The sequence below is a fragment of the Macaca thibetana genome, chromosome 1 (genome assembly GCF_024542745.1).
Source record: "Macaca thibetana thibetana isolate TM-01 chromosome 1, ASM2454274v1, whole genome shotgun sequence".
In the NCBI taxonomy this organism is placed as follows: domain Eukaryota; kingdom Metazoa; phylum Chordata; class Mammalia; order Primates; family Cercopithecidae; genus Macaca; species Macaca thibetana.
The window spans coordinates 112151521-112179087 of record NC_065578.1 but is presented as its reverse complement, the minus strand read 5'-3'; the positions used below and the strand labels follow the sequence as shown (position 1 = coordinate 112179087).

At 46.4% G+C, this 27567-nt stretch overlaps 1 protein-coding gene and 1 pseudogene across 1 annotated transcript in view; both read left to right on the top strand.

The window, feature by feature from the left end:
* ST7L (suppression of tumorigenicity 7 like) overlaps positions 1–27567 on the top strand; it is an 843199-nt gene that overhangs the window by 510048 nt on the left and 305584 nt on the right. The gene's annotated exons all lie outside the window — the stretch shown is intronic.
* LOC126951079 (putative uncharacterized protein encoded by LINC01356) lies at positions 19928–20879 on the top strand (annotated as a pseudogene).

Genomic DNA, 27567 nt, shown 5'->3' with positions numbered 1-27567 from the left:
GGGCAACTTTCTATTTTCAGTTCTTTTCCATCCTACTCCTTGTGAGCACCACCACCAGCACCTCCATGCCATCATTCAGGTTTCACCCTGTTTTGTTACCCTGTTTCCTTTTGCTACTGGGAACTCCAGAAGTCTCAAAGAGCTTTCCCAATTCTCCACTCAACTCACTTTGAGCCGGTTTCTCCTTCCCAGGGGGAGCTGAGGAGGCCTATGGGGCCCAAAGTGGGGAGAAGAATGGGTCCCTGAGTTGGGAGGGCCAGACAGGAAAAGCTACAGCTTGGCCGTAGCTGAATTACAGAGGATAGGACAGCAGGGGAAGGCGGGTGGGGCTGAGAGAGAGAAGGGAAAAGGAAAAACAAGAGAAACTGAGAGCTCAGGGCAAATATTTAAAGCTTTTGCAGATCTCCTTCTAAAGGGGGTAGACAGTGTGATGGTCTCTTCAAAACTCCTGTTCAGTAAGACAAAGGACAAAAGTGTGGGCATCCATCTCTGATCCTGGCCAAATTCTTTGTGGTAGATTAAACATGGCCACAAATTATTTGCTGCTCCTCAGAGGTGGGGGTCTATTTCCTCAACCTTTGGATCTGGCCTGCTTTTGTAACTTGCTTTGACCAGAGGCATGTAGGGATGGGATGCGGCCTGCGTTCCAGATGGAGTGCAGGATGCACTACCCTAAAATATGGTGCCTTGACATATTAAATAATTTGGCCAGGCACAGTGGCTCATGCCTGTAATCCCAGCACTTTGGGAGGCCAAGGCGGTCGGATCACCTGAGGTTGGGAGTTCAAGACCAGTCTGACCAACATGGAGAAACACCGTCTCTACTAAAAATACAAAATTAGTTGGGCATGGTGGCACATGCCTGTAATCCCAGCTACACAGGAGGCTGAGGCAGGAGAATTGCTTGAACTCGGTAGGCAGAGGTTGCAGTGAGCCAAGATCGCACCATGGCACTCCAGCCTGGACAACAAGAGTGAAACTCCGTCTCAAAAAAAGAAGAAAAAACAAAAAAGAATTCAAACGGAGGAAATGAATGACAAAACAGCATGTGCAGGGGTGATTGTGCTGGGTGTGTTGCCTGATGTGCAGAAAGTCAATGCACCGAGACGCCAAGTTGCAGCAGAGAAAGAGGTTTATTGCAGGGCCACCAAATGAGATGAGATGAAACCTCAAAACCACCTCTTCAAAGAGTTTGGGTCTAGGGACCTTAAGGGGTTTGGACGAGTAGTGGGCCAAGGTGTTGATTGTTCAAAGAGTGAAGGGTGACTTCATAGGATGGAGGTGAAAAAACTGCATTTTTTTTTTTTTTTTTTTTTTTGAGACACAGTTTTGCTTGTCACCCAGGCTGGAGTGCAGTGACACGATCTCAGCCCACTGCAACCTCTGCCTCCTGGGTTCAAGCCATTCTCCTGCCTTAGTCTCCCCAGTAGCGGGGATTACAAGTGCACACCACCACGCCCAGCTAATTTTTGTATTTTTAGTGGAGACGGGGGTTTCACCATGTTGGCCAGGCTGGTATCGAACTCCTAACCTCATGATCTGCCCGTCTTGGCCTCCCAAAGTGTTGGGATTACAGGCGTGAGCTACCGCACCCAACCGAAGAAACTGCATTCTCAGACTGACTTGGTTCCTTGGTGTGGTCTTTGGACTCACTGGCGTTAGTTCTGAAAAACATGTCAAATGAAAAGACATAGGCTCCTAACGTCGAAGTTGCTATCTACAAGAACAATAAGGAAATTCATGGTTTATGTCCTGGCCTACATAGTCCATAAGGGGCTATAGGGAAATGGGTCATAGGACAACCTGACTAATGCTTACTCTGTACTTTTATCTAAAGCCTAGCATGTAATTATTGTTAACACTGTGGGGAAGGTTTCACGGGGAAGGTCTCTCTGACCCCCTGACTTTCTCCCATGAAGCGGGCCCTAAAAGAATTCTCTGACCTTCTTACAAAATAAGGTCATAAGACCCTATTTCCAGGGCCTCCTTCCAGAAGAAAAGAATGAAGACGCAGAGATGCCAAGAAGCTGTGAATAAACAGGCCTTGTTAAGTTCTCTCCAGTTTGTTACCATTAGATCATACCCGCTTTTGTCCAATCATACTGTATGATAGTCCACTCTTCACGAACCTTAGCATAAAAATATAGTTTTTTCCTGTTTCTTTGGGTCTTCATTTCCTTATTAAGTCTCTCATATGATGTAAAACTTATTAAATAAATGTGTATGCTTTTCTCTTGTATTTAATATTTTGTTATTGGGATCTCTGCCACAATCCTAGGGTGATACTAGATAAAGATGCTAATTTTCTTCCCTACAGTGACTTTAGAGATGAGGGCGTAAAGGCTTGGTGGCTTCCTTCTCATTGTCTCCTGGATCTCTCATTCTGGGGGAAGTTAGACGCCATGTCATGAGGACATTCAAGGAGCCCTCTGGAGAGTTCCCACTGTGAGGAGCTGAGGCTTCCTGACAACAACCAACACCAACTTGCCAGGAGAGGAGATGAGCAGAAGACAAGGGAAGCAGGTAAAAAGAAAAGGGGTGATGAGTGGAGAACATTGAGGAAGGCTTTGTGTAAAATTGTAGCTGTCAGAATTGGAATCCCCCAGAATCTCCTTTAGAAGCCTCTTTAACTCAAGGTACCCAAGGCCTCAAACTCTTTTTTCAAAAAAATAATAATTATTTTTTATTTCAGGGCCAGGCGTGGTGGCTCATGCCTGTAATCCCTGCACTTTGGGAGGCCGAGGTGGGCAGATCACGAGGTCAAGAGTTCAAGACCAGCATGGCCAACATAGTGAAACCCTGTGTCTACTAAAAATACAAAAAAAAATTAGCTGGGCGTGGTGGCATGCGCTGTACTCCCAGCTACTTGGGAGGCTGAGGCAGGAGAATTGCTTGAACCTGGGAGGTGGAGGTTGCGGTGAGCCAAGATCACGCCACTGCACTCCAGCTTGGACAACAGAGTAAGACTTTGTCTCAAAAAACAAAACAAAACAAAACAAAAACAAAAAACAAAACACACACACACACACAGATTAGGGAAGAAGACCCCCGCTGAGAGAGTGGCCATATTGAAGAAAGTGGATTCACCTATTAGTTCTGAGATCAAAATGGAGCTGCCTAGTGATGACAATAAAGGGAACTTGTAGTGAAAGCACTTGAGTGCTCTAAGCTGATGGAAGGATAGGAAGAGTGGTAAGAGGCAGGGGATGCCAGCAATCTCTAAGGATAAGAATGAGAAGCCACAGCCGGGCGCAGTGGCTCACACCTGTAATCCCAGCACTTTGGGAGGCCAAGGCAGGTGGATCACAATGTCAGGAGTTCAAGACCATCCTGGCCAACATGGTGAAACCCATCCCTACTAAAAGTATAAAAATTAGCCAGGTGGGGTGCCACATGCCTGTTATCCCAGCTACTCAGAAGGCTGAGGCAGGAGAATTGCTTGAACCTGGGAGGCGGAGGTTGCAGTGAGCCGAGATCATGCCACTGCACTCCAGCCTGGGTGACAGGGCGAGACTCCGTCTCAGAAAAAAAAAAAAGAATGAGAAGCCACTTAGGTATTCAACTGGGCTTGGACTCAGGGAGTAAAGATAACAGAGCTATGTCTATCTTGGAAATCACTCTCTCCATATCTACCTCCAGTCTAGGCCAGGAGGATACAGGTAGGCCTAAATAGAACTAAGTGAGACTGCCTTTCCTTTGAAATCCAATCTAAGATTTGCATCTCATGGTACTGTATTTAGGGTGGGCAGTGAGGGAAATTTCAAGGTGTAGGAAATGGAAGAGAGTGTGCAGCCGGGCGTGGTAGCTCACGCCTGTAATCCTAGCACTTTGGGAGGCTAAGATGGGAGGATTACTTGAGGTCAGGAGTTCGAGGCCAACCTGGCCATCATGGTGAAACCCTGTCTCTACTAAAAATACATAAATTAGTCGGGCCTGGTGGCATGCACCTGAAGTCCCAGCTACTCGAGAGGCTGAGGCAGGAGAATTGTAGGAGGCAGAGGTTCCAGTGAGCCCAGATCACGCCACTATACTCCAGCCTGGGCAACAGAAGGAGACTCTGTTTCAAAAGAAAAAAAGAAAAGAAAAGAGAGTGTGGGAACATGGGTGATGAGAAGCCTAAGCTATTCATTTATCTGTCTAGAGAGCTCTCCACCAGGAGAGAAAAAAGTATTGTCTTCCTCACACATTGCTAGGTTCACAAGTGACACCCCATAACAAAACGCAGATTAATAAGAGGAAAGCATAACACATTTAACAAAGTTTTATAAGACATAAGAGTCTTCAGAAATGAAGACCCAAAGACCCAGGGAAAATTGTGTTTTTTTAAAATGCTAAGTCTGCCTAAAGAAGTAGATGATTGGCCGGGCGCGGTGGCTCAAGCCTGTAATCCCAGCACTTTGGGAGGCCGAGATGGGCGGATCACGAGGTCAGGAGATCGAGACCATCCTGGCTAACACGGTGAAACCCCGTCTCTACTAAAAAATACAAAAACCTAGCTGGGCGAGGTGGCGGGCGCCTGTAGTCCCAGCTACTCGGGAGGCTGAGGCAGGAGAATGGCGTAAACCCGGGAGGTGGAGCTTGCAGTGAGCCGAGATCGCGCCACTGCACTCCAGCCTGGGCGACAGAGCGAGACCCCGTCTCAAAAAAAAAAAAAAAAAAAAAAAAAAAAAAAAAGAAGTAGATGATTGTGGAGAACATGACTGGACAAAGGATATGATCTAATGGTAATAAACTGGGGTAGGGGAATTGGGGGAAATATGACAAGGTCTGTTTGTTCAGATTGTTCTTGGCTACTCTGAGTAGCATTCCTTTTTGCTGAATAGCATTCCTTTTCTCTGAGTATGGGGCCGGGCCAGCCTGGAATGAGGGTCTTATGTCCTGCTTTCAGGTGAGGTAGGTTAAATAATTCCTTTATGACCGCACTGTGCATGAGAAAGTGGGGGGAAGGTCAACGTGACCTTGCTTCTTTAGTTTTCTTACTTGCCAAGGTGCTATATTTTGGGGTATCATGTTCTGAGTCCCATAACGGCCAGGATTACCTTCAGGTGAGGAAACATAAAATTTAAGGAGGCACACACTCTCAAGATCATGTAAGCGCAAGATGGGTCCTTGATGGGTCCTTGAGAATGAAAGCCTCACTTGCCTCACCCTCGTCTAAACCTTGATCTCTACACCAACTCTTCTTTGGCTCTAATCAAGTCTTAAAAATTAACAACAACAACAAAAAAATGGCCTCAAACTCTTTTTTTAAAAAAATAATAATTATTTTTTATTTCAAGGCCAGGTGTGGTGGCTCATGCCTGTAATCCCAGCACTTCGGGAAGCCGAGGCGGGCGGATCACCTGAGGTCAGCAGTTCGAGACCAGCCTGGCCAACATGGTGAAACCCGTCTCTACTAAAAAATACAAAAATTAGCTGGGCGTGGTGGCAGGTGACTTAATCCCAGCTACTTGGGGGGCAGAGGCAGGAGAATCGTTTGAACCCAGGAGGTGGAGGTTGCATTGAAGGTTGCATTGAGATGAGATCAAGTCATTGCACTCAAACCTGGGAGATAAGAGCCAGACTTCTCTCAAAAAAAAAAAAAATTAACAAAAAAAGTTTAACAAGGCCGGGTGTGGTGGCTCACGCCTGTAATCCCAGCACTTTGGGAGGACAAGGCAGGTGGATCACCTGAGGTCGGGAGTTTGAGACCAACCTGACAAAAATGGAGAAATCCCGTACCTACTAAAAATACAAAATTAGCTGGGCATGGTGGCATATGCCTGTAATCCCAGCTACTCAGGAGGCTGAGGCAGGAGAATCGCTTGAGCCCGGGAGGTGGAGGTTGTGGTGAGCGAGATTGCGCCATCGCACTCTAGCCTGGGCAACAAGAACAAAACTCTGTCTCAATAAAAAAAAGAAAGAAAAAGAAAAAAAAAGGCTGAGCACGGTGGCTCACCCCTGTAATCCCAGCACTTTGGGAGGCCGAGGCAGGTGGATCACCTGAGGTCAGGAGTTTGAGACCAGCCTGGCCAACATGGCAAAACCCTTTCTCTACTAAAAATACAAACATTAGCTGGGTGTGGTGGTGCATGTCTATAATCCCAGCTACTAGGGGGACTGAGGCAGGAGGATTGCTTGAACCTGGGAGGCAGAGATTGGAGTGAGTCAAGATCGTGCCTCCAACCTGGGCAACTCCAACCTGGGCACTCCAACCTGGGCAACAGAGCGGGACTGCGTCTCAGAGAAAAAAAAAAAAATTAAACAAAAACCAAGCTCTAGTCTCTCTTGCTGGACAGCTGTTTTCATCATGTTGAGCCTCTGGTACTGCTTCCCTTGGCCTGTGCCCTCAAACCTACTGCCAGTCAGGATCTGGGCAGAAAACCAACCACTTCTCCAATTTTTTTTTTTGAGACAGAGTATCACTCTGTCTCACCCAGGCTGGAGTGCGGTGGTGCTATGTCGGCTCATTGCAGCCTCTGCTCCCGAGTTCAAGCAATTCTCCCGCCTCAGCCTCCCAAGTGGCTAGGATTACAGGCGCCTACCACCAAGCCTGGCTACTTTTTTTTTTTTTTTTTTGTATTTTTAGTAGAGATGGAGTTTCACTATGTTGGATGGGTTAGTCTTGAACTCCTGACCTCAAGTGATCTGCCTGTCTTAGTCTCCCACAGTTCTGGGATTACAGGCATTAGCCACCACTCACAGACTCCAACTTTGTTCATACTCCTCAGGTTGTTTTGTCTACTCTAAGTTTTGGGGTTTTTAAAATTTTTCCCTTTCATATGAACTTTAGAAGCAGCCTGTCAATTTTTTCTGTAAAATATTTTTTAAAAAAGATTTTAATTGGGATTGCACTGATTCTTGGGATAGTTGAAAAACTCTAACGATGTTTTTCCACTGTTCTCACACCACAACAATCAACCCAGAAGTCTTCTGGGACCAAATATGAGTTGGTTTCTCCTCAGACACCAAGCAATCAATTCTGCAGCAGATATCAGCTGGGTGTCCTCCAATTCAATTGAAGTCTGACATTATCTACCTGGAAATAGCCTCAGAAACCACAAGTTGGCCGGGCGCGGTGGCTCAAGCCTGTAATCCCAGCACTTTGGGAGGCCGAGGCGGGCGGATCACAAGGTCAGGAGATCGAGACCACAGTGAAACCCCGTCTCTACTAAAAATACAAAAAATTAGCCGGGCGCGGTGGCGGGCGCCTGTAGTCCCAGCTACTCAGGAGGCTGAGGCAGGAGAATGGCGGGAACCCGGGAGGCGGAGCTTGCAGTGAGCCGAGATCGCGCCACTGCACTCCAGCCTGGGCAACAGCGTGAGACTCCGTCTCAAAAAAAAAAAAAAAAAAAAAAAAAAAAAAAAAAAGAAACCACAAGTTAAGGGCTCAGTCCCACAAGAACACCTCCTGCTTCCCACTAGTCACAAGACCAGGCCTCTGGATGTTTGATCAGCTGACTTTAAGATGGAGTTCCCATGATCCTCTTTGCTAGAGTGGCTTACAGAAATCAGGGAGACACTTACTTACATTTACTGGTTTATTACAAAGGATATATATATGTGTGTGTGTGTGCTTTTTTTTTTTTGAGATGGAATCTTGCTTTGTTGCCCAGGCTAGAGTGCAGTGGTATGATCTCGGCTCACTGCAACCTCTGTCTCCCAGGTTCAAGTGATTCTTCTGCCTCAGCCTCCCACGTAGCTGGGATTACAGGCACCCGCTATCAGGCCCAGCTAATTTTTGTATTTTTTAGTAGAGACGGGTTCACCATGTTGGTCAGGCTGGTCTCAAACTCCTGACCTCAGGTGATCCACGCACCTCGGCCTCCCAAAGTGCTGGGATTACAGGCATGAGCCACTGTGCCCAGCCATACAAGGGATTATTATTATTATTATTTTTTGAGATGGAGCCTCACACTTTTTGCCCAGGCTGGAGTGCCACTGGCATGATCTCAGCTCACTGCAACCTCTGCCTCCCAGGTTCAAGCGATTCTCTTGCCTCAGCCTCCCAAGTAGCTGGGATGACAGGCACCCGTCACCATGCCTGGCTAATTTTTTTGTATTTTTACTAGAGACGGGGTTTCACCATGTTTGGCCAGGCTGGTCTCGAACTCCTGACCTCAGTTGATCCGCCCGCCTTGGCCTCCCAAAGTGCTGGGATTATAGGCATGAATCACTGTGCCTGGCCCAGGATTTATTAATTTATTTTATTTAATTTTTTGAGATGGAGTCTCACTCTATCGCCCAGACTGGAGTACAGTGGCACAGTCTTGGCCCACTGCAACCTCTGCCTCCCAATTTCAAACAATTCTCCTGTCTCAGCCTCCTGTGTAGCTGGGACTACAGGCATGGGCCACCACACCCACCTGGCTAATTTTTGTATTTTTAGTAGAAATGAGGTTTCACCATATTGGTCAGGCTGGTCTCCAACTCCTGACCTCAAGTGACCTACCAGCCTTGGCCTCCCAAAGTGCAGGGATTACAGGCGTGAACCACTGCGTTCAGCCAGGATACTTTAAAGGGTATAAATAGATAGCCAGATGAAGAGATACACAGGGCAAGGTCCGGAAGGGTCTGATCACAGGAGTTTCTGTCCCTGTGGAGTTGGGGTACACTGCCCTCCTGGCATGTGGATGAGTTCTTGCTCGCTTGTTACTCCCCTTGTTCAGCTATCTGGAAGCTCTCTATAATGTTGTCTTCTTGGGCCTTTTATGAAGACTTCATTGGATAGGCATGATTGACAATCATGTAGAAATGTGATTAGATAAAAAGGGCAGGATCTAAAATAGACTGAATGGGGATACCTAGCAAGGCCTATTTGTCCAGATTCTTCTTGCCCTCTGTGTGCAGCATTCCTTCCTTCAGGGTATGGAGCAGGACCCTTTCTAAAATAGGGGTTTTATGACCTACAGTCAGACAAGGTAGGTCAGGGAATTTCTTTATGGAAAGACAGGGGAAGATGACAGTCCCACCTTGGAAGAGAAAAGGGAGCCCGTGAAAGGACAGCAGTAGAAGATCAGAGAGAGATTCTGTTTCCTGAGGTCTGCTTCTGAGGCCTAAAGTACCCCAACATTATAGCAAGAGCTACTGGAGTTACAAGCTAGTAACTATGGATGAAAATCAATATATAGGTATCATAGTATCACAACTCCATAGATAATTTGGAGATAATTGAGTTCTTCACAATATTGAATCTTCCAATTCATGAACATGATATTATCTCTCCATTAATTTCGGTCTCTTATTTCTCTCAGAAATGTTCTATAGCTTTCAGTGTACAGGCCTTACAAATCTTTTGTCGTAATTATTCCTAATTTTAAGCATGTTTTGCTCCTATTGAAAATAGTACTGATCGGCCGGGCGCGGTGGCTCACGCCTGTAATCCCAGCACTTTGGGAGGCCGAGGCGGGCGGATCACAAGGTCAGGAGATCGAGACCACGGTGAAACCCCGTCTCTACTAAAAATACAAAAAATTAGCCGGGCGCGGTTGTGGGCGCCTGTAGTCCCAGCTACTCGGGAGGCTGAGGCAGGAGAATGGCGTGAACCCGGGAGGCGGAGCTTGCAGTGAGCCGAGATCGCGCCACTGCACTCCAGCCTGGGCCACAGAGCGAGACTCCGTCTCAAAAAAAAAAAAAAAAAAAAAAAAAAAAGAAAATAGTACTGATTTTATTATCTACTTAAAAATGTCTGCTAATTCTATATAAAAATACAATTGATTTTTGTTTATTGTTTCTTACAAACTTGCTAAGTTTTATTAGCCTTTTTGTAGATTCCAAATGATTTTTTGTAAAGATGACCATGTTGTTTGTGAATATAATTTTACTTCTTCCTTTCCAATCTTTTTTCTTTTTTGAGACGGAATTTCTACCCATCTTGGCTTCCCAAAGTGCTGGGATTACAGGTGTGAGCTACCGTGCCCAGACTCCAATCTTGATGTCTTTAATTTTTTTTTTTTTTTGAGACGGAGTTTTGCTCTTATTGCCCAGGCTGGAGTTCAGTGGCACGATCTCGGCTCACTGTAACCTCCGCCTCCTGGGTTCAAGCAGTTCTCCTGCCTCAGCCTCCCAAGTAGCTGGGATTACAGGCATGCACCACCACACCCGGCTAATTTTGTATTTTTAGTAGAGACGGGGGTTTCTCCATATTGAGGCTGGTCTCGAACTCCTGACCTCAGGTGATGCGCCCGCTTTGGCCTCCCAAAGTGCTAGGATTACAGGCGTGAGCCACCATACCTGGCTAAATTATTATTATTATTATTTTTGCCTTATTGAACTCATGAGAACCTCCATTAAAATTCTGGGTCAAAGTGCTGAGAGTGTACGTGCTTGCTTGTCTTCATTCTTTTTTTTTTTTTTTTTTTTTTTTTTTGAGACGGAGTCTGGCTCTGTCACCCAGGCTGGAGTGCAGTGGCTCAATCTTGGCTCACTGCAACCTCCGCCTCCAGGGTTCAAGCCATTCTCCTGCCTCAGCCTCCCAAGTAGCTGGGACTACAGGTGCGCACCACCACACCCAGCTAATTTTTGTATTTTTAGTAGAGATGGGGTTTCACCATGTTGGCCAGGATGGTTTTGATCTCTTGACCTTGTGATAAGCCCTCCTCGGCCTCCCAAAGTGCTGGGATTACAGGCGTGAGCCACCACTCCTGGCCACATCTTTCTATTTCTAAACTCAGATAAATGTTGGGAGAACAATTAAATGAAGGTAGGGAGGTAAGACAGCTAAATTTGAGACAGTTAAAATCCAGTCGAAACTTATTTTCCTGATAAAATATTTGGGCAATGTATTCACCATAAGTAATAACTTTCTAATTTTGCATTTATAAAATAAATTCTCCCTCTCCCTTTACCTTTAATGTGGTTCTCATCCTTGTCTCTAAGTCTTTGTTAAAACTCTAACTTACAGTTGGGCACGGTGGATCATACCTGTAATCCCAGCACTTTGGGAGGCCAAGGCGGGCAGATCACGAGGTCAGGAGTTCAAGACCAACCTGACCAACATGGTGAAACCCCGTCTCTACTAAAAATACAAAAATTAGCCAGGTGTGGTGGCACACACCTGTAATACCGGCTACTCAGGAGGCTAAAGCAGGAGAATCTTTTGAACTTCGGAGACAGAGGTTGCAGTGAGCCACGACTGCGCCATTGCACTCCAGCCTGGGTAACAGAGCGAGACTCCTTCTCAAAACAAACAAACAAACAAACAAACAAAAAAAACGCTCAACTTACTTGAAACTTTCATAAATGTTCCTCTCTAGGGTACTTTTTATCTTAAAGATTGTGCTTCATCCAGTGAAGCCCTGAAAGCTGTTTATTCAACTGGTCAAATCATTCATTAGCTAAGTGGCCTTAACAAAGTCAGTCTCTCTGGGTTTCAGTTTCCACATCTACAAAATGTATAGGGGAAGGAGGGGCATTTGGCTACGTGATGTTCAAGCTCCTTTCAGTTCTAAAATTCCTATCTTGCACTGGCTTAAAATCAGGAAGACAGGCCGGCATGGTGGCTCACGCCTGTAATCCCAGCACTTTGGGAGCCCAAGGTGGATCACCTGAGGTGGAGAGTTCGAGACCAGCCTAGCCTGACCAATATGGAGAAACCCCATCTTTTTTTTTTAATTGAGACGGAGTCTTGCTCTGTCGCCCAGGCTGGAGTGCAGTGGCGCGATCTCGGCTCACTGCAAGCTCCGCCTCCCGGGTTCATGCCATTCTCCTGCCTCAGCCTCCTCAGTAGCTGGGACTACAGGCGCCCGCCACCACGCCCGGCTAATTTTTGTATTTTTAGTAGAGACGGGGTTTCACCGTGGTCTCGATCTCCTGACCTTGTGATCCGCCCGCCTCGGCCTTCCAAAGTGCTGGGATTACAGGCGTGAGCCACCGCGCCCGGCCTCCCATCTTTACTAAAAATACAAAATTAGCCAGGCGTGGTGGCACACGCCTGTAGTCTCAGCTACTCACCAGGCTGAGGCAGGAGAATTGCTCGAACCTGGGAGAATCGCTTGAACCTGGGAGGCAGAGGTTGCAGTGAACTGGATCGCGCCATTGCACTTCAGCCTGGGCAACAAGGGCGAAACTCCGTCTCCAAAAAAAAAAAAAAATCTGGAAGATATCTGGAAAAACAGTAAGAATTATATCTGCTTTATTTTAATCAACTTGGCTAGCTCATCAAAACTAGTTTCCTTTTCTTACCCTCCAACTGTCTTTTCTTTTTTCATGTTTTAGTGGCAGGTCTCCCTATGTTACCCAGGCTGGACTCTCAAGCAATTCTGCCCGCCTCAGCCTCCCAAGTAACTGGGACTACAGGCACGTCCCAGAGAATCGCCTCTCCTACTTCTATTTTTCCAGCTAATAAGCTTGGAGTCACTTAGTCACTCTAACACTCTTTATTAACAACTTAAAATGACGCATGAACATTTTTAGAGCACTTTCCAAGTTTTATTAATCACTTTCTCTTTTAATCCGCACAATAGATCAGGTTTGTAGGTATTATCTCCAACGTACCTGTGAAGAAACTAAGGCCTGGAAGAGTTCAGTGATTTACCCACAGTAACACAGCAAGTAAGTTACAAGACCAGGTCTTCCAACTTCAAAGCCTATACTCTTATATTGCTTGTCAGCGGAAGATAAAAGTTTTGCAGGGCCTGAGGTATGCACATCTAAGGTGGCTGTATTAGTTTTCTATCACTGCTATAACAAATTACCACAAACTTTGTAGCTTTAGACAACACAAATTTCTCTCATAGCTCTGTAGTTAAAAGGTCCAGACAGGACTCACTGGGCTAAAACTCAGTGTCAAGAGGGCTGTGTTCCTTTCTGGAGGCTCTGGGAAAAAATCAGTTTCCTTGTCTTTTCCAGCTTTAGAGACCATCTGCATTCCTTGAGTTGTGGCTTCTTCCTCCATCTTCAAAACCAGCAACAACAGATAAGCCTTTCTTAGATTGCTTCACTCTGACCTCCTCTCTGTCACCTTCTTCCATGTTAAGGACTCTTGATTATACTGGGTTCACCTAGACAATCCAGGATAATCTCCCTATTTTAAGGCCAGCTGATTAGCAACCTTAATTCTATCTGTAACCTTAATTACCCTTTGTCATATTATATAACATATTCACAGGTTTCGAGGATTAAAACATGGACATCTTTGGGAGGGGGTGCTTATAGTGTCTACTACAGTGGCCCTCTTTAAGAAAATAATGAAAAGTTAAAATTATAAACTTAGATACGATCCAGCCAGGCGCGGTGGCTCATGCCTGTAATCCCAGAACTTTGGGAGGCCAAGGTGGGCAGATCACTTGAGGCCAGGAGTTCAAGAACAGCTGGCCAACATGGCAAAACCCCATCCCTACTAAAAAAAAAAAAAAAAAAAAAAAAAAAAAATTAGCTGGGCATGGTGGCGCACACCTGTAATCCCAGCTACTCAGGAGGCCGAGGCACAGGAGAATCGCTTGAACCTGGGAGGTGAAGGTTGTAGTGAGGTGAGATCATGCCACTGAACTCAAGTCCGGGCGACAGGGCAAGATTCCATCTTAAAAAAAAAAAAATTAGATATGATCCTATGAATATACTGTTAGAGCCCCTCCCAAAAACTTCATAAGATTCATGGAAAATCTGTTTCTTTGTATTTATTTGAAGTCAGGTGAATTCATGTAACATAAAATCAACCATCTTAAAGTGCATATTTCTTTTCTTTTCTTTTTTTCTTTCTGAGATGGAGTTTCGCACTTGTTGCCCAGGCTGGAGTGCAATGGCACCATCTTGGCTCACTGCAACCTTTGCTTCTTGGGTTCAAGTGATTCTCCTGCCTCAGCCTCCTGAGTTGCTGGAATTACAGGCATGTGCCACTACCCGTGGCTAATTTTTGTATTTTTAATAGAGATGGGGTTTCTCCATGTTGGTAAGGCTGCTCTCAAACTCCTGAGCTCAGGTGATCTGCCCACCTCGGCCTCCCAAAGTGCTGGGATTACAGGCATGAGCCACTGTGCCTGGCTAAAGTGTACATTTCAGTGGTATTTAGTATATTCACCATTCTGTGACTCTTGGTAACCAAAATGTGTGTGGGAATTTCTCCCCAACAGTAACCAATCCATTCTTCGGTGGACACTAGCGTGTCCTCGGATTCAACTCAACTGTCACACTATCCACCTGGAGAGAGTGTCAGATGCCAAAAGTGAGGGCTCAGTCCCACAAGCTTGCCCCTATTTCCAATGCCAATCATAAGCCCAAGGTGGTTTTACTTGTGCTTCTAATTGACTGGCTATAAATCAAGATTCCTACTGCCTGCTCTTGGAGTTCAACTAATTTGCTAAAGTGGCTCACAGAACTCAGGAAAACACTTTACTTACATTTACTGGTTTATTATAAAGGATATTACAAATGAGACTGATGAACACCAGATGAAAGAAATGCTTATGTGGGAAAGAGCATGAAGCTTCCATGCCCTCTCAGGGCATGACACCTCCAGGTGCCTCCATGTATTCCACTAATTTGAAGCTCTCTGGACCCAGTCCTTTTGCATTTTTATGAAAGCATCATGTAGCTATGAGTAATTAAATCATTGGTCATTGGTAATCAACATAACTTTCAGCCCTCCTCCCCTCCATGGAGGTTGAGGGGTGTGCCTGCAAGTCCCAACTCTCTAATCAAGGTTTGCTCTTTCCTGTGACCAGCCCTCAATCCTGAAGCTATCCAGGAGCCCCCAACCATCAGTCAACTCATTAACATATAAAAAGACACATCACTTCGGAGGTTCCAAGGATTTTAGAAGTTGTATGCCACCAGGAAATGGGGAAGAAGACCAAATACATATTTCACAATAGCACACGCAACTGTCAGAGCCGTTTGAACCAGAAATAACCATGAAAATGGGCAACCAGCACCCTTGGGGCTGCTCTGTCTATGGAGCAGTTATTCTCTTATTCCTTTACTTTCCTAAAAACTGGCTTTCAGTTTACTCTATGGACTTTGCCTCAAATTCTTTCTTGCGCAAGATCCAAGAACCCTCTTTTGGGGTCTGGATCCGGACCCCTCTTTGGTTAACACAGTCACCACTTATATTATCAAGTTCCAAATCATTTTCATCACCCCAAAAGAAAACTCCAACCCATTAATCAGTCATTCCCTTTCTCTCTATCCCCAGCACCCCCCGCAACCACTAATCTGCTTTCTGTCTCTATGGATTTACCTATCTTGGGTATTTCATAAAATGAAATTGTTACTGGAAAGGGGCCCCGATCCAAAGCCCAAGAGAGGGTTCTTGGATCTCGTGCAAGAAATAATTCAGGGTAGGCTGGGCGTGGTGGCTCACACCTGTAATCCCAGCACTCTGGGAGGCCAAGGCGGGCAGATCACGAGGTCAGGAGATCGAGACCATCCTGGCTAACACAGTGAAACCCCATCTGTACTAAAAAATACAAAAAATTAGCCAGGCATAGTGGTGGGCACCTGTAGTCCCAGCTACTCGAGAGGCTGAGGCAGGAGAGTGGTGTGAACCCGGGAGGCGCAGCTTGCAGTGAGCCGAGATCGTGTCACTGCACTCCAGCACTCCAGCCTGGGCGACAGAGCAAGACTGTCTCAAAAAAAAAAAAAAAGAAAGAAAGAATTCAGGGCAAGTCCACAGAGTAGAGTGAAAGCAAGTTTATTTAAAAAGTAAAGGAATAAAAGAATGGCTACTGCATAGACAGAGCCTGAGGGCTGCTGGTTGCCCATTTTTATGGTTATTTCTGATTATATGCTAAACAAGAGGTGGATTATTCATGCCTCCCTTTTTTGGACCATATAGGGTAACTTCCTGAGGTTGCCATAGCATTTGTAAACTGTCCTGGCGCTGGTGGGAGTGTAGTAGTGAGGATGACCAGAGGTCACTCTCGTGGCCATCTTGGTTTTAGTGGGTTTTGGCTGGCTTCTTTACTCCAAGCTTTTTTATCAGGAAGGTCTTTATGACCTGTATCTTATGCTGACCTCCTACCTCATCCTGTGACTTAGAATGCCTAACCGTCTGGGAATGCAGCTTAGTAGGTTTCAGTCTTATTTTACCCAGTCCCTATACAAGATGGAGTTGTCCAGTTCAAATGCCTCCAACAAAATCACACATACAATTTTGAACCTTTAGTGTCTGGCTACTTTCACTTACCATTTTCTTAAGGTTTATCCACGTTGTGGGATTTATTAGTACTTCATTCCCTTTTATAGCTGCATAACATATTTGTTTATCCATGCATCCATTGATGGACATGTGAATTGTTTCCAACTTTTGGCTACTGTGAATAGTGCTGCTGTACAAGTATTTGTTTGAATGCCTGTTTTATTTTGGTAATATACCTACTACTGACATAGGTGTTAAGAAGAAATTATTTAGGCAGATAAGCTACAGGAGTTCTTGGGAAGGTTTTCCTTTTAATGAAAAACAGCCCCCAAATAATTTTCTTTTGTAACAAAGAACAGTCTGTAAAATCAAGCTGCAAACATAGACAAGCAAGCTGGGTGCTTGCACGGGTTAATGCTGGCAGTTGTGCCAATAGGAAAAGGCTACCTGGGACTAGGCATGTTCAAAATGGCAGCTTCATTGTCCCTTCTCTTTGCTAGCCACCTGTGCAGTAAGGAGCAGGCAACATGGTGCCAGCCAAGCAAAGACCATTTGCATAATAAGATTAGGGTGGGGAAGCCAGCTTACCCAGCGCATGATGTAAACATCACACCTGGTCCAACCAATCTTTGGACCCTATGTAAATCAGGCACTGCCTCCTTAAGCCTGTCTATAAAATCTGGTGCACTCTGCCGTGGGCCAGAATTCTCACTGGAGAGCCCCTCTCTCTCATGAGAGAGATTTTCTCCTTTCTCTTTCTTTTGCCTATTAAATCTCCTCTCCTAAACTCGCTCCTTGTGTGTATCCGTGTCCTTAATCTTCTTGGCACTAGATGAGGAACCTCAGGTATTTACCCCAGGAAATGACGCTGCTTCAGTAGCAGAATTGCTGCATCGTATAGTAATTCTTTAACTTTTTGAGGAACCACCAAACTTTTCCACAGTAGCTGCCCTATTTTACATTCCCATCAGCAAAGTATGAAGTTTGAATTTTTCCATGTTCTCACCAATACTTTATTCCTTAAAAAAATTTTTTTGTAGCCATACTAGTGTAACTGAAATGTGGGTAAGTTGCTCCCACATGCTGAATCCAACTGACAAGAGTAAGACCTGATACAAAGAAAGTAATTTATTCCAAAGTCTGCTTAGGGGAAGAGGCGTAGGCCTCCTGCCTTTACATGTGCCGCTTCCCTTTTGGAGCAGAAAGCAGGCACTTTTAAAAGGCAGGAGACGAAACAAGGAAGATGGGGGTCCACATGTTAGCTTGGTGCCTTACCTATGCAGTGGTTGAGCTGGTGACTGCTGGCAGCTTTGTGGGCAGGCTGTTGTCTTGAGGTCACCTCCTAAAAGGTGAGAGTTCTGTAGCGGGCATGCTTTGGTTTGTAAATTGACTGTTAACTCTTGAGGAGTTAGATGAACTTGCCCTGTAGGGAGTGTCTGGTGAAAAAGGCTATACCTGCATTTCTAAGGGGCTAAGTAGGACCTGGGGAACCAGGAGAATGAGAAGAGAGGGGAAAAAAATAAACTATCTCTTAGGAAAATGAGGGTACTTAGTTACACTAGTGGATATGAAGCGGCATCTCCATGTGGCTTTCTCTAATGACTAATGATTCTGAGCATTTTTTCATGTGCTTGTTAGCTATTTGTATATGTTCTTTGGGGAAATGTCTATTAACATAATTTGCCCATTTAAAAAATTGAGTTGTCTTTTTGTTGTTGAGATGCAAGAGTTCTTTATATATTCTGCTTTTTTTTTTTTTTTTGAGACAGAGTCTCCCTCTGTTGTGCAGACTGGAGTGCAGTGGCGCCATCTCAGCGCACAGCAGCCTCCTCCACCCCACCCGCCTAATTTTTGTATTTTTAGTAGAGATAGGGTTTCACCATGTTGGCCAGGCTGGTCTCAAACTCCTGACCTTAGGTGATCCACCAGCCTGGGCATCCCAAAATGCTAGGATTACAGGTGTGAGCCACTGCACTTGGCCTATTCTGCATATTACACCCTTATCAGATACATGGTTTACAAATCTTTGTCCCATCCTGTACTTTGTCTTTTCACAGTGTTGATCATACCCTCTATACATAAAAGCTTTTAATCTTGATAAAGTCCAATTTATTCACTTTTTCTTTTGGTGTGCCCTGATATTGTATCTAAGAATCTATTATCAATTTTAGGTAACAAAGATTATCTAGCTGGGCGTGATGGTTCACGCCTGTAATCCCAGCACTTTGGGAGGCTGAGGCGGGCAGATTACGAGGTCAAGAGATCGAGACCATCCTGGCTAACATGGTGAAACCCCGTCTCTAAAAAAAAAAAAAAAAAAAAATTAGCCTGGCATGGTGGTGGGTGCCTGTAGTCTCAGCTACTCGGGAGGCTGAGACAGGAGAATGGCGTGTACCAGGGGGCTGAGCTTGCAGTGAGCAGAGATTGTGCCACTGCACTCCAGCCCCGGCGATGGAGCGAGACTCCGTCTCAAAAAAAAACAAAAAAAGATTATCTGTATATTTTCTTCTAAGAGTTTTACAGTTTAGCTCTGTTATTGATGAATTTTGAGTCAATTTCATGCAACTTCATTCTTCTGCATCTGGATACCCAGTTGCCCCACCACCATTTGTTTTATTTTTTATTTATCTATTTATTTAATTAATTTATTTATTTTGAGATAGAGTCGCCCAGGCTGGAGAGCAATGGCATGATCTTCGCTCACTGCAACGTCTGCCTCCCAAGTTCAAGCGATTCTCCCTGCCTCAGCCTCCTGAGTAGCTGAGATGACAGGTGTCTGCCACCATGCCAGGCTAGTTTTTGTATTTTTAGTAGAGACGGGATTTCACCATGTTGGCCAGGCTAGTCTCGGACTCCTGACCTCGTGATCCGCCCACCTCGGACTCCTAAAGTACTGGGATTACAGGCGTGAGCCACTGCGCTTGGCCTATTTTTTTATTTTTTGAGACAGAGTCTCGCTGTGTCACCCAGGCTAGAGTGCAGTGGCATGATCTCAGCTCACTGCAACATCCGCCTCCCAGGTCCAACTAATTCTCCCGCCTCAGGCTCTTGAGTAGCTGGGACTACAGGTGCATGCCATCATGACCGGCTAATTTTTGTATTTTTAGTAGAAACGGGGTTTCACTATGTTGGCCAGAATTGAAGGGGAAGTGCACCCTTTGATAGCTCAGCTGGTAGAGCGGAGGACTGTAGCCTGCAGAGAACTGAGGGGGAGCGTAAGTGAGGGGGTGAGTCCTGGAAGGGAGGAAGACACGAAAGGAAGGGCAGGGTTCTGTCAAGCAAGTGTTCTGTCAAGTGCTCAACAGATGTTGGTTAATTTGTGCCTGACTCAGTTAACCAACCAAGGAAGGGCAGGGTTCTGTCAAGTGCTCAACAGATGTTGGTTAATTTGTGCCTGACTCAGTCTCCCCCAAAAACTTGCAAGCTCTTTGAAGGCAGGGGCCTTGCCTCATACTTTTTCAGTATTTCTCAAAGTCCTGGACATCAGAGACACTCCATGGTCATCTGATCACTTCAACACACACACGTTGGTTATCCGGTCAAAGCGGCTATTACGATAAAAACAGACTCTGGGGTGTGACTTCAAATGCTGGCCGCTGACAAGCTGGGCCGTCTGGAAAGTTACTTCACCTCTCTGAGCCTCGGGTCCCTTATTTACAAAATGTTCACGGCAGCGCCCACTTCACAGGGCTGTGAGGATTACAGAGGCTAATCCGGGTGAGGCGCATCAGCCCCAGCGCCGCCTGCCACGATTCTATCCGGCCCCACACACGCATCGTCCATAGGCGTCCGGCCCCTGCATTCTCGCTTCTCCACGTGGCCGAGGTGCACAACCCAACCCACCGGCCAGTCTTCCCGCCCTCTTACCTGCTCTTCTTTCCCGACTGTCTTTAATACCCACCAGGCGCCAACCGCCGCGGGCCTGGCTCTGCGGTGGCAAGTTGCATGGGTTCCCCCTTCAGGGCCTCCCGATGAGCCTACGAGGTCAGTTCTATTACTGTCGCCACTTCAGAGGGAGGAAACAGGCCCGGAGGGTTGGGGAACTTTCCGAGGTCACTCAACTGGTGTCAGGCCCGGATTGGAATCCAAACACATCCCAGCCCGTGCCCGGCTCCACAGCGCCGGCCCCCGGCGTCTTCCCGGGTGCCAGCGGCACCCGCATCCATTCAAACGCTGCCCAGTCCCCGCTCCTCAGACGCTTCCCGCTACTCCGCGCGCTCGTCTCCCCCCACCCGTCAGGGTCAGGCCTCTAGGTGACTTTTCCTATTTCTCTGGCAGAAACTGAGGGGTGAGACCGACGTTTGTGTGCCGGACGAGTGCAGGTGGCCGCGACGCTCCCGGGAGACTCGCGGGGGGAGAACAAGTCTGTGCGCGCGGCTGTGAGAAGCCCGGACCAAGCTTTCCACGCGCTTGTTTGGGGAGCAGAGGGCGCGAGGGCCGACTGCGCCCCCATTGCGCAGGCTCGGCCGGGGGCGCGTTATCAGGCTGCCGAGTGGTCCCTTCAATCGCAGTCAGGTGAGCTCTAGGCGTGGGGACCGCATGGTGCCTAGAGCGCAGCCCAGCCCCGCCGCGCCCCTCCGCGCCACGCCACGCCACGCACGCGCTCGGCGCCGCACTTGATGGTTAGTTGGGTAACAGCCTGCGGTGCCCTAGTTGCCCGGGTGGGGTCAGAGGGACCCTCGCGGGAGGGGAGACCACGTCTCCAGGGCGTGGGAGGCAGCCTCACTGAGGACTTCGTGGTCGCAGGCAGCTGCGTGACCTCGGAGCGCGGCGTTGGTGGAGGGGCGGCCGGCACCGGCTCCAGGAGAGGAATGTGGCCAGGTGACCTGGGGTAATCACTTCATCCTCACAGGAAGTGCTTTTTTTTGGCTGGAATAATAGTGACTGAGCTGTAAAAACAAATGCCCCTGCCTTCCAGGCTCTCTGGGCAAGATATACCCCCTTGGGAGATGACTGGGGCTGGGACGAGGTGGGGTTTGTTTTGGGGATTGTGGCGTGCCACCTGTAACCTTCTAATCTTTAAACTCTATTTGTTCCTTTTCCTTTAATTAAACCTGACAAATAATTCTCCCCAGTTCGTGATTCCCGTGACCCAAGACTTTGCTCTGCCCATAGAAATTCTCTTCTAATTCCTTCCCGTCTGCGTTGTAGTATGTGAACCTTGTATTATTTTTGTTTGCTGTCTCCTCTAACAGATTGTAAGTTTCTTTTCTTTCTTTTTTTTTTTAGACGGAGTTTCGGTCTTGTTGCCCAGGCTGCAGTGCAGTGGAGCCATCTTGGCTCACTGCAACCTCCGCCTCCCGGTTCAGGTGATTCTCCTGCCTCAGGCTCCCAAGTAGCTGGGATTACAGGTGTCTGCCACCATGTGCAGCTAATTTTTTGTAGTTTTAGTAGAGATGGGGTTTCACCATGTTGGCCAGGCTGGTCTCGAACTCCTGACCTCAGGTGATTCATCTTCTTTGGCCTCCCAAAGTGCTGGATTACAGTTGTGAGCCACCGCACCCAGCCCAAGATTGTTTCTTTAAGGTAGTGACCATCATTGTAGTTTCCATAACTACATGGTTAACACATGGTTAAATACGAGTAACAGTGGGCATCTTCAGTTAATTTTGGGGTAATTATTGTGACCTGTGGAGTACCCTTCCTATGTGGTCGCAGTCAGACGCATCAGTCACGTTACTTAAATTATCGCCAAACTTTGTCTTCAGTAACTCACTTTAAGATGCAGGCCTTTGGCTGGGTGCAGTGGCTCACACCTGTAATCCCAGCACTTTGGGAGGCCGAGGCGGGCAGATCATGAGGTCAAGAGTCGAGAACATCCTGGCTAACACGGTGAAACCCCATCTCTACTAAAAATACAAAAAATTAACCTGGCGAGGTGGCAGGCGCCTGTAGTCCCAGCTACTCGGGAGGCAGAGGCAGGTGAATGGCGTGAACCTGGGAGGCGGAGGTTGCAGTGAGCCGAGATCACGCCACTGCACTCCAGCCTGGGCAACAGAGCGAGACTCCATCTCAGAAAAAAAAAAAAGATTCAGGCCTTTGTCACGCCAATTTCAGCAACCCATGTAGAGGTCAATGAATGTCAGATTTGGAATACCTGCTCTGCAAATTAGAAATGCAAAAACTTACCTTCCTCTTTTGTGATTGGACTGTGTTGCTATTTGTGGTTTGTCCTGTAGAAAACTAAACAGGCCTGGCGTGGTGGCTCATGCCTGTAATCCCAGCACTTTGGGAGGCCGAGGCAGGTGGATTACTTCAGGTCAGGAGTTCGAGACCAGCTTGGACAACATGGTGAAACTCCGTCTCTACTAAAAATACAAAAATTAGCCGAGCATGGTGGCTTACACCTTTAATCCCAGCTATCCCAGCTACTCGGGAGGCTGAGGCAGGGTAATCACTTGAAACCCGGAGGGTGGAGGTTGCAGTGAGCCAAGATGGCGCCACGCACTCTAGCCTGGGTGACTCCGTCTCAAAAAATACATAAATAATAAGAAAGAAAACAGGGAACAGGGCCAGGCATGGTAGCTCATGCCTGTAATCCCAGCATTTTGGGAGGCCGAGGCGGGTGGATCACTTGAGGTCAGGAGAGACCAGCCTGGCCAACATGGTGAAACCTCGTCTCTACTAAAAATACAAAATTAGTTGGGCGTGGTGGCTCACGTCTGTAGTCTCAGCTACTCAGGAGGCTGAGGCAGGAGAATTGCTTGAACCCGGGAGGTGGAGGTTGCAGTGAGCTGAGACTGCAGCACTGTACTCCAACCTGGCGACAGAGTGAGACTTGTCTCCAAAAAAAAAAAAAAAAAAAAAAAAGGAATGGGTGCCTCAGGACTTCTTTCACAACTCTATTACACAAATCTTCTCTCTCGGTACAAAAGAAAGGCTAACTCACTCATTCCAGTTCAAAACCTTTGGGGAGGGCCGGGCGCGGTGGCTCACGCCTGTAATCCCAGCACTTTGGGAGGCCTAGGCCAGCAGATCACGAGGTCAGGAGATAGAGACCATCCTGGCTAACACGGTGAAACCCCATCTCTACTAAAAAAATACAAAAAAACATTTAACTGGGCGTGGTGGCGGGTGCCTGTAGTCTTAGCTACTCAGGAGGTTGAGGCAGGAGAATGGCGTGAACCCGGGAGGTGCAGCTTGCAGTGAGCCGAGATCGCGCCACTGCACTCCAGCCTGGGCGACACAGAGAGACTCCGCCTCAAAAAAAACAAAACAACAACAACAAATACCAAACAAAACCTTTGGGTAGAAAATGTTTAGCTCTGGAGAGAAAAATATTGAAGGAGACAAACTTATTTCACCTAAGCATCAAACTTCTACCTTTTATGTATGTGATTACCTTCTATCATGCTTAGAATTTGAAAGTGACGGTTATAACAGAAATGTTTATCAACTCACTGCTTTGAATGCAAATGAGTTCACACCTTTTGAAGACTGGCCAGTAAGTGGCCCTTTTCCATAAACCAAGTGAGCAAAGCACTGAGGTCTTGACAAAGATATATTTAAAGCACTTATAACACAATATACAATATGCCAGAAATCATATCTTTGCAACTATTAAACAGCACATTTTAGTAAGCAATGTGTAAGGGGATATATATATATTCCAAAGTTCTTTTGGGACAAAACAGTTTAAGACCACAGACTTGTGAGTCACTTTAACACACATTTAGTTCTCTTGAATGTAAATCTGAGATGTTAGATTAAAAGACAATAGAATAGTATGGCCAGGTGTGGTGACTCACCCCTGTAATCTCAGCACTTTGGGAGGCCAAGGCGGGTGGACAGCCTGAGGTAAGGAGTTCGAGACCAGCCTGGCCGTGGTGAAACCCATCTTTACTAAAAATACAAAAAGTTGGGCATAGTGGTGAGCGCCTGTAACCCCAGCTATTCGGGAGCCCGAGGCAGGAGAATCACTTGAACCCAGGAAGCAGAGGTTGCAGTGAGCCGAGATCGCACCACTGCACTCCAGCTGGGCGACAGAGTTAGATTCCATCTCAAAAAAAAAAAAAAAAAAGAGTAGTATAAATGAGGACTTTATGTAATCCACTGAAAAATAAGTTGATTTTTAATCTTTAGGTATGAATGTCTCTAAATATTCAGGATACATTATAAATTTGGTTTTAAAATAGATTTAAATCTATAACAGGTTTTTAAATTATTTCAATAAATCAGGCACTCTAGAACATAGTGAGGAGGTGCAACAATTATGTAATAATTTTTTTTTTTTTTTTGGGATGGAGTTTCACTCTTGTTGCCCAGGCTGGAGTGCAATGGCACGATCTCAGCTCACTGCAACCTCCGCCTCCTGGGTTCAAGAGATTCTCCTGCCTCAGCCTCCTGAGTAGCTGGGATTATAGGCGCCCACCACAATGCCTGGCTAATTTTTTGTATTTTTAGTAGAAACAGGGTTTCACCGTGTTTGCCAGGCTGGTCTCAAACTCCTGACCTCAGGTGATCCACCTGCCTGGGCCTCCCAAAGTGCTGAGATTTCAAGGGTGAGCCACTGTTCCCAGCCATAATGATTTCTTAATATTCCAAGGAGACAAAGAGTTTTTCAGATATAGAAATTAGTTTTTCTAGTGTTAATCCCTAAGAGTTTATTCTTCCGTATAGACAATACTATTCTCAGTTTCCAGTGTCTTTTCTTTTTCTTTTCTTTTTTTTTTTTTTGTTTTGAGACAAGGTCTCACTCTGTTGCCCAGGCTGGAGTGCAGTGGCCTGATCTTAGCTCACTGCAACCTCTGCCTCCCGAGTTCAAGCAATTCTCCTGCCTCAGCCTCCCGAGTAGCTGGGATTACAGGTGCCCACCACCATACCTGGCTAATTTTTGTAATTTTAGTAGAAACAGGGTTTTACCATGTTGGCCAGGCTGGTCTCCAATTCCTGACCGCAGGTAATCTGCCTGTCTCGGTCTCTCAAAGTGCTGGGGTTACAGGTGTGAGCCACCGCACCTGGCTACTGTCAGTTTCATATACTTGTTATTTTTTTTTTTGTTTCTTTTTGAGACGGTGTCTCACTCTGTTGCTCAGGTTGAAGTATAACAGCGTGATCTCGGCTCACTAAAACCTCTGCCTCCTGGGTTCAAGCAATTCTCCTGCTTCAGCCTCCCAAGTAGCCAGGATTACAGGTGCATGCCACCACGCCTGGCTCCTTTTTTGTATTTTTAATAGAGATGGGGTTTCCCTATGTTGGCCAGACTGGTCTCGACTCCTGGCCTGAAGTATCCGCCTGCCTCAGCCTCCCAAAGTGCTGGGATTACAGGCGTCAGTCACCATGCTCCACCAATTTTATAAATAACTTCTAAAGGAAAAAATTTCTGGATGTTTCCCCAGATATATCCAACTACATTCTTCTTTCATGCTTATAACATCTGCAAAATATGGTACAGCCAGGTCCAGATTCTTAAGATCAAGGGGCTTCATAATCACCTCCTCCTTATACTTTCTGAGGTTGATCATATTCACAACCATTCCTGTAACTGGATCAATCCCTCCATATACTATAACTACAACTTTATAATCATGTTCATGGACATTTGCATTGTTGCAGTTTGAATGCAGACGCATTGTTACTGTCTGACGGTTCCTTTGCTACTCAGAGATTTGCTGTGCCTGCCGGTGGCTTAGTGCTGAAGGAGTGGAGGCTGCACACTGGCACTTGGTGTCTTCTAACACCATCCTCTAGCACCTCTCTCTACCCATAGCAGGGCTGGGCTGGGGTCTGTCAGGCCTCTGAGCCCAAGCTAAGCCATCGTATTCCCAGTGACCTGCACATATACATCCAGATGGCCTGAAGCAACTGAAGATCCACAGAAGTGAAAATAGCTTAACCGATGACGTTCCACCATTGTGATTTGTTTCTATCCCACTCTAACTGATCAGTGTTCTTTATAATCTCCCCCACCCTTGAGAATGTACTTTGTGAGATCCACCCTCTGTCCCCAAAACATCGCTCTTAACTCCACCACCTATCCCAAAACCTGCAAGAACTCATGATAATCCCACCACCCTTGCTGACTCCTTTTTCACACTCAGCCCACCTGCATCCAGGTGAAATAAACAGCCTTGTTGCTCACACAAAGCCTGTTTGGTGATCTCTTCACACGGACGAGTGAAACACGGTCGTCTAGTATTTTACTTGACTTTTTTTCCTGCCCCCCACCCCCAGCTCCTTCACGCCCAAAGTGAATCTTATAAAAGCCTGTCGTTGTGAAAGAAAATAAGATTTGGTAGCCCTACCTAAAAAGACCCTAGGGAAAGGATATTATAGTATATGACACAACTTTCCAGTAAATAAAAGAAACCAAGCTAGGTCCCAGGTTCCTTCATCAGAACCAACTAGTGTCAGCAGAGTCCTTTACCAAAGATGACTTATACTTTGGGAGATTGGAGCCCAGATTGGAGAATCTTTTTTTTTTTTTTGAGACAGAATCTTGCTCTGTTGCCAGGCTGGAGTGCAGTAGCGCGATCTCGGCTCACTGCAACCTTTGCCTCCCGGGTTCAACCAATTCTCCTGTCTCAGCCTCCGGAGTAGCTGGGACTACAGGTGCACACCACCAAGCCCAGCTAATTTTTGTATTTTTAGTAGAGACGAGGTTTCACCATGTTGGCCAGGATGGTCTCAGATCTCTTGACCTTGTGATCCACCCACCTCGGCCTCCCAAAGTGCTGGGATTACAGGTGTGAGCCACTGCGCCCAGCCCCAGACTGGGGAAACTTTGAAATGGCTTCTACATTGATCATAACTATTGCAGGGGAAATGGAAGATACTTATTCTCTCAAGGACTTTTGATTATCTCTGTTTATCTGCTCCATCAATGAGTGGAATGGATGGAAAATTGTATTTCTAAGTACTTCATGGCATAATCTTACTCATTCTGATGAATAATCAAAATAATCAGGGGAAGACAGAAAGGTGGAAGACAGGGAAACGAACTAGGAAGCTGTTGCATTAAACTGTAGGAAATGGTGACCCGATCTCGTGTAGTGGTTGTGAGAGTGGAGAGGAGGATAGGTTCAGGAGCTATTCATATTGGTCAGATATGGGGCATGAAGGCAAATGACAGAAGGATGGCTCTCAGCTTCTGGTTTGGCCAGTGATTTGAGTTGGTGATCGAATCATCACATAAATGGTAATGATGCCACTGAAACAGATGTGATTTGGGTGTAGAGAGTATTGATTTAGAAGGGTATGTGTGAGATGCATGTTTTTGTTTTTTTTTTGTTTTGAGACGGAGTCTCACTCTGTTGCCAGGCTGGAGTGCAGTGGCACGATCTCAGCTCACTGCAACCTCCACCTCCTGGGTTCAAGCAATTCTCCTGCCTCAGCCTCCCAAGTAGCTGGGACTACAGATGCGCACCACCACGCCTGGCTAATTTTTGTATTTTTAGTAGAGACAGGGTTTTGCCATGTTGGCCAGGCTGGTCTCAAACTCCTGACCTCAGGTGATTTACCCACCTTGGCCTCCCTAAGTACTGGGATTACAGGCTTTACCAGTTCTGTAGGTA